Source organism: Pocillopora verrucosa, chromosome 2, assembly GCF_036669915.1.
Source record: "Pocillopora verrucosa isolate sample1 chromosome 2, ASM3666991v2, whole genome shotgun sequence".
Classification (NCBI taxonomy): domain Eukaryota; kingdom Metazoa; phylum Cnidaria; class Anthozoa; order Scleractinia; family Pocilloporidae; genus Pocillopora; species Pocillopora verrucosa.
The window spans coordinates 9,423,413-9,431,376 of record NC_089313.1 but is presented as its reverse complement, the minus strand read 5'-3'; the positions used below and the strand labels follow the sequence as shown (position 1 = coordinate 9,431,376).

The window sequence follows — 7,964 nt, the reverse complement described above, 5'->3', positions numbered from 1 at the left end:
TGCAAGATTTTGCTAAGTTCAGCATGCATAAAGGATAGCGGTCCCCAAACAGTCAGCCATAGACAGTTGTTATTAGATTATGTGTAATTAGTGTTAAACTGTAACCAGTTAGCCACTCAAGCTTTTTGAAATTAATTAATCTTGTAGAAGGGGAAAATCCCTACTTAACCAAGCATTGTATTAGGTTACGTGGTTCTTAAGATAATTCATAGCATTACCTAATCTTTTGTACTCTAGGCTTAAATAGATCTTTCTTTGGGAGTATCAAGGGTCAAAATAGATCCCGACCTTCCGGCAGCCAGCAAGTACCCCAGGAAAGCCTTTCCCAGAAGAAATTTATCAAGTTGTTAACCATCCATCCATTATTTGTGAAGGCAAAAAACCTGTTTTCATATGTTGCTTAAATTTGAATCATTATTTTGAATTTTATTCAGGGACCTCTTTCTACAATTGTCACATTTAACTCAAGTACTCCTAGTCAAAACGAAACGAACGACAAAATATCTGTTGGTCATAGCTTTTATTGCACTTGGTGGCTCCAAAAGGAGCCTCTTTTTTTGTTAAGTGGCTCAGTTGAGTGGGTAGAATTCTGCTATGTCAGCCAAAGTACTCACCCAGATAGACTTTTCCCCAGTTGAACTCATCAAGATAGGAGGGTAGTTAGCCTTTGGAGGTTTTGATCATCGCCCTTAACTTTCTCTTCACCTGACTCCAGACTCCCTCGGTAATGTACAAGTGGGCTTGTGTAAAAGAATCGTCAAAGTTTCCCAAGTGGTTGACCATGAGGTGGATGTAACCTTGGTTGTTGAGGTTGAAGTCAGGGGAAAACTTGTTAGAAATAATCGTGGTTCCAGGTGTAACAAAATGCTGTATTAGTCCAGTTACTAAAGTTTCTCTCGTACAGTTTGGTACTCAGAAGACAAGACTCCCGCCACTTCCTCTTTAAACCATGCCAAATACCCACATGCCTCTAGAAATGTACCCTTGGTTGTACTTGCGCTCATGGCCAAACATGGATTTATCAATTTCTACAGTTTTTCCTTGGCTTCCTAGCTTGATATCCCCATGCTGGATTTTCAAAGAGTAGATGTCTCTGAGTTTCTGCAGTGATGTGATGACCATACAGTGTGATAGGTCTATTAGAAGAGACACTTTGCCCTGTTAATTTGAGGGTGCTACACATCTTTAAGGACAACAATTGTAGCATGTCAAATGCGTTTCGCCTGGCTGGTTGCCCCTGCAAAACCATGGGAGATTTTGTCACCATTGCCAAATTAAGAATCATCTATGAGCATGAACTCAAACCAACATCAAGAGAAATATGCATGGGTGCCCTTAAAGAACTAGAAGCAGTTTGCAGTAGAAAACTTTGGCAACACCTGCCAGCGATGACAAACATGTAGTGAGAGGGACAGCCATTGCCGCTCAAATTTCATGATCGATTTTACAGTTTAAGTTGGCTCTCCTTTAACACCAATAACAATAAAGTCATAACAATGTGAACTAATTTACTTGAGACCATGCAAAATTCAAAGCAAAAAGTCCAAAATGGTGAACAGACCGGGAATCGAAGTGAGTGTTGGAAACGAAATTGCTTAGAAATTGTGCTGAACTAACATAAAAGAGGCAGACTATTGAGAGTTTCATTTTATCTTTTTGATGCAATTATCAGGGGTTGTAAATCATAAACTTTTCAAGGCAATAATCGGTCTAAAGTTACCAACATTCTACTGACAGATTACCAACACCTTACTGTCAGATTACCGACAGTCAACTGAGAGTTGTTGGACTGTTAGCCTTGGTTGAAGTTATCTTTTCAGCAAAACCCAAATGAATCTGTTGGCCGATTGTCAGCCAACATATTACTAACAGTCAGCTGACTGTTGGCTGACAGTCAGTGGGGAGAGCTGTTCTTCACAGTTACCTAAATTAGACTAGGTTTGTACTAATAACGCACAAAAGAACTATCTGAGGTAAAAGGACAGGCTATCCTTTCTTCATTTAAAGAAATACTGAGGCTATCATCTTTCCACAAGGTCGGTGGAAAGTGAGAGTGAATGAGACTGATAGTGACTGTGTTATTTGAATAAATATCCAGAGGAGCATAACAAGTAAGATACTGTTTGCATCACTCTTATTTTAATTTTTAAACCTCGCTAAGGCATTTATATTCTTGCTTTGTGCATTATGTGCATGCCAATTAATTTAACTTTCACACTTCAAAATATAAACAATGTTTTCTTCATCTACGTGTCCTAAACATGAATAAAATTATGAGGGCCCCATTAATTCTAAGTCCTCACTAAAGGAGGATCCTTGCTTTTCCAGATTCCCACCCTTTAAAACTCACTTATCTTGTGACCAGTCACTTGTGTCAAAGTTTAGTTTGGGCATGAGCATTGGTAAGAAACACCATGCATGCATGAAAGCTTGAGCTAGAGTATTTATTGCAATCTAAGTAAAAAAATATTACATGTTACAGTGTGGTAACTTACACAGCAAAATTATACGAAAAACAAACCGAACAGAACGACCTAAGTTCACTAACGGATCCAAACAAACCAATCACGACTGACCTACGCCATTTGAGTCTTTTAGCCAATACCATCATGGCAAAACTGACCAATCAGTGTACACAAACCGGAATAAGTACATTTGACTGACAACAACCTTTTACTTGACTCTGATGATGACTTCCTTCTCAGGACTACACTCACCCGGACGATCAAACTACACTATTACAGGTTACCCTGGGTTCAAACCATTTACTGTAAAATTATATATTCACACAATTCCAAACAAAGGAAGCCAGGTTATTAACTCACCTCTTTTAACTTTGAGGGCTCAAGGTATAGAGAAATAGATATTGTAAACAGTTACAATTAATACCAAGTTGAAAGTTTGAAAGCTAAAAGATGTACATTACAATCATCAGACCCTATGTATCCCAGCAAAGAAAGGGTCAATTACCAGCATTACTTCTCCCAATCGTTCATGCTTACATGAAATCTTTTTTTTGTCACTAGGTGGTACTGTACTTACAATAGTTCTACCAACACAAATGCATTTTTCTAAAGTTATCTCATAGCATATGACTGTACAGGTCATGTGGAAGGTTCCTGCTTGAGGACTGACATTTCAATTACATCAGCAAAATGTTATCAGAATTGCAAGCCAAGGTGTATTTACCAAGTGCTCGAGTTTCCAAATTAGTCACCTAATTGTTAAAGTGGAGTTCACTCTTTTTTGATGCTATTGTCAACTTGATCATCCTGTTACATGTGAAAGAATCAAATGTTACTCACATATTCAAATAATTACCTAAAGTAAAAGTTATGTATTTTTTAATAACCTGCTTCCCTTAGTTGTGCTCCAGAAATAGTAGATAGTATTGAAGAAAGGAAGAGAGTTCTTGAAACATGTTAGGAAACTTTGTTATGAATGTTAATCGCAATGGCAACAAAAACATCTGTAAAGCTATAAAAACAATTACCTTTCCATGTAAAGAAACCATAATGTAGCATGATATAAAAAATTTAATCTCCCTCAGTTTGAAGGTAGAATCTAAAATCTAATTAACTTACTGGTGAATAGGAAAAAGCTCAACATGTTTTTCCTGTTTCTGTCATTTTGCTGTTGTTGCTGATTTTGCAGTTGTTGCTGATTTTGCAGTTGTTGCTGGTGCATTAGCTTCAGGATATCAGCCTGTTATTGTTGTGTTTGAAGTTGTTGTTCCTGTCTTCCCTTTCCCAGCTCAAGTTCCTTTTCTCTAATTTCTGCAAATCTCAGTACTCTTTCCTTTTGAAACTCCATGGCATCTCCAGTTTTTCTTCTTGTTCGTTTTGGTCTGTTCTCACCCTCTTCGGCTCCCTCTGACGCCCTCTTTTTGCCTTGGAAAAGCCTTTCCATAGCTTTCATTCTTGCATCATCTGCTTTACCTTTGTCAGCTTTATCCTTACTGCATGTATCTATGGGAGAACTCTCTTCAAGTGCAGTAATCTGCTGTATTAGGCCATCTAATTCACTTGGCTCATCTGGAGATATTCCTGATGCTCTTTCTTCAGCTCTAATTTTTTTCTTGTACTTGTTTACCAAGACATTGATGTGGTCCCGGATGGCTATGTGCTACATTTGTTTAGAACATCTACAATTCTCTTCCAAGTTTCACTGCACTGGGGAGACCCCTTTTTGTATACGTAGGGATTTTCAAACACTACTTCTCTGCACAGTATAATATTGTGCTGTTCAGTTTGCATTGCTTTGAGAAAACAACAACAAAGAGAATATTTGAATAAAATTTACTCCAAAAAAAACCCTTTCTTTTGAATTGATTGAATTTAAAGCTCACAAATCTAAAGAGTGGCCCTGCTGAGTAAGACAGACCTCGCCCATGACTTTACACTTTCAGGATTAACAGCAGTGGAATAATACATTCAAAGCCTGACGTTGATAATCTAAAAGATTCACATTATCAAAACTTCATATGAGATAGGTAACAACACCTAACTTCAAATTCAATCTCTTTTTAGTTCTGATTTTTCTTGGTTTGTTTTCAGTTCAGAGTATTATCTAAAACTTGGCTCATCTATAACAATTTCAAAGAAATAAAAAATGGAAATAACAATAGCAGAAATGTCAAAGTCTTACCTTTTGAAATGCTACGCTTTATGACAGTAGTCGAGGTAAGGAACTGATTAAACTTATGTTTCCTCCTAAAGTCAGTATAGTGGCGATTTTTGAAAGCTAGCTTTAATAGGCTTTGTTTAGTTGAGTTTTAATCACACTTAATATTAGGAAATTCAATTTCAGATCATCATGAATTATCAAGCCTGGATGTAGTAGAAACTCAACTGATAAACAGAATAGTCTTAGCTAAATCATTTATGAAGCTAAAATTGATCATCTGTTGATGGAACAACCGCTAAAGTTTTATTCTGATATCTCACATCAGAGTTCGTTGGATTAATCAAAACAAAACGAAGACCAAGTGAAATGATAAGACGCCTGACAACCAATTTGTATCATGCATGAGAGTAGCTGCATGAAAGTAGTAATAATTTCCTTTAACTGTAAAGGAAAATGAGATTTTTGGAAACATTTCAAGGATAATTAGATGAAACAAAAAAACTTCTGTATCCCAGCTTTCAAAGAAAAGCATTTCCCATGAAAATTTAAAAATTAAAGACAAGCTACCAGCAACAGGTTTTTTCAGCAGGTTTTTTTTTGTAAATGTCTCATAACATCACATTCTCATCACATTTTTTGTTACATTTGAGAGCATAAGAATATTTCAATCATTACAATATTATGAAATCCCCCATTTTAACCCTTTGTGTCCCACTACTAGTGACATAGACAGAATTTCTCCTTACTTTATCAATATGATATCAAGCAGAAAAGTAATGAGAATGCTTTACTAACAATCTTAACTATTGTTATCAACAAATGCGAGGAGCATAATAAATGTGTACATTTCGTATCCCTTTAATCCCTGAGGTTGATCATCCAAAACAAGAAGAAAATATCAATTAGGGGATTATTGGTTGATTCAATTCCAAATTCTCCCAACTAACATCACATAAATTGTATGGCAGACAGTTAGGAGACTTACTAATTAAATCTTGGATGTCAAAGATGTTATATGAGGATGTTATATGTCAAGACATATGGTAATCATATGTACCAGAAAAATGGTAAAAAATATGGTAATCATATGTACCAGAAAGACAGCAAATAAAAAGAGGATCTTACATGGCCGCTTGGGGATGCAAATTTTATCTTCTCGTGCTGAAAGTATCTCTCACAAGTGAGCAAAGCGAGTTATGTTATTTCTGTGAAACATCATTTGGAGCTTATTCTCATTGAAGGAATTCACATCCAAGTTAGATGAAGGGGTAGACATTGAAGCAATTTAATACTCAGCCAAGGGTTGCGCTGTCAAGTTCTTTTCTGTGCGACGTTGGTTGCTGCTTTGGTTGTCAAGGAAAGAATGCATGGAATACTTTCCATTTGTTTTTCTTGCAGAGAACTGTAATTGTCAACTGACTGTAAGTTTTTATGCCCCATTATTTGAACTATCTGGTTGAGAGGAACTCAACTGGCCTGCAATTTTTGCACTAAAGTTTTTCTACCACTATGGTTTGTTTTGCCTGAAGTTCCCGCCACTTTTGTCATCTTTCATGATATTGTTTAACTTGTTCACTCCCATTGGTTGTGCTTTGAACCAGTTTTTGCCTTCCACTGATGCATGAGCTTCTGTTTTAAAGTAATTTACAGACAAGCAGAAACTTGAATCCAGTTTTAGCATGGATGGTGGCAATTTTTCTCTAGACATGTTGTAAACGTGCACCAAATCACAATCAATAGAAATGGCATTGTTGTTAGCATACATTGCAGCTTGATCGGCCATTGATTCCCGTTCGAGTCTTTGTTTGGTGTTCAAAGTACTCAAGATATTCTTTACCATCACTCAGTTTTTAAAACGATGTCTCACCGGTGGAGTTCTTTTTGTTCCTTACATCCGTGAAGGCCAAAGTGAATCTTGTTATTTAGCCACACAGTATTTAACAGAGCTTGCGGTGAACTTAATCCAAGCAACTTTTTGTCAAAAAGAATCCCAATTTCATCATTCATAAGAGCCAATGTGGCTTTTGGTCTGTTTGCAAGTCCAGTTGTTTGAGTTGCTTTTGTTTCACTTTCGTGTTTCTTGTTTTTTGAAACGACTGTCTTTGAAGATAGTTATGCCATAACTGGAGTGACTTAAATGGCGTTCAACACTAGCCCGAACTCCACTGAGAGATGACGGTTCATAATCTTTGCTAGTTTTGGTCCTTGCAGCTAAAAAAACTGGCTCAAGTAGCTGTCTAATTCAGTTGGAGGAATCTTCTCTATTTCTCTGATTTCATGGTGCTCTTTCACCAGAAACTTTTTTTACTAATTTTAAGTCATAATTCAACATCACTTTCTGAGACCTCGGCAAATCTTCCTAAACGTTCTACATGCTTGAAAAATTTTGATGTGAAAATTTGACAGCTCATTGAGAGTCACTGGTAACTGTACCGTCTTTGCATCTTGAAGCCATTTTGTGAATGAAATTTCAAAAGAACCGGCAGCGTGCCTGAGCAGGAAGCTCTCTTGTAGTTGGCCAATCATGTTAGTAACCATGACAACACCAATATCCTCACATGTGAAAGATAAAAATAGTATCTTCACTGCGCGTAATGAGGATACGACTTTTTATTAAAAGAAAAAATCCTGGTACTTCATCAGTATCCGTATAATATAAGATACTCCAGTAAAATGATCTTATGTAGAATGAAGTTTCAAAGTCATTGAAATCCACTTGACTTCATGATTCACATTTGTGTAATATCTCTTTACAAGGATGAAAAGGGAATGCCATTTGTGAATTTTAAAATAATAAATGCCAAAAACTTAAAGATGGAATTTAAAAAATCTGCTAAAATATAGCATATCTTATCCACTAAGATTTTAATCGTTAGCTGGCACACAGATATAAAAGAGGCTTTGCGAAAAAAACCAAGGCAACAAAATTGAAGATTCAGGGGAAGTATATAACATTAACTAGTATACTGATGTTCTCACCTGAATTCAGTTTGGAAAGAGAACTCTGTAACACTTCTGTTTTATCTTCTCACACTTGACTTAAAACAAGAAAGTTAATTATTTGCAGGCAAGTTAAGGAGGAAATTAAAGTAATGGATATATGTTACATAAAAGAAACCTCTTACAATTAAATAAAGCAAAAGCATATTATCATGTCTATACTTCTGAATAGGAATAGGAAGAAATAGGAATTTCTGAAGTAATTATCTACACATATAGACAAAATGTCTGCACATTTGCAAAATGAAACAAACAAAAAGAAATGAAATGAAACGAAATGAAAGTCTGTAATTTGCAAAATGGAAATATGCTATGATTTCTATTTTGCAAATTATCAT

At 36.1% G+C, this 7,964-nt stretch overlaps 2 pseudogenes; both read right to left on the bottom strand.

The window, feature by feature from the left end:
- Nucleotides 1-597: 597 nt before the first annotated feature.
- LOC131799592 (uncharacterized) lies at nucleotides 598-3,514 on the bottom strand (annotated as a pseudogene).
- A 50-nt stretch (nucleotides 3,515-3,564) lies between these two features.
- Nucleotides 3,565-7,152, bottom strand: LOC131799590 (mRNA export factor GLE1-like; annotated as a pseudogene).
- Nucleotides 7,153-7,964: the final 812 nt, after the last annotated feature.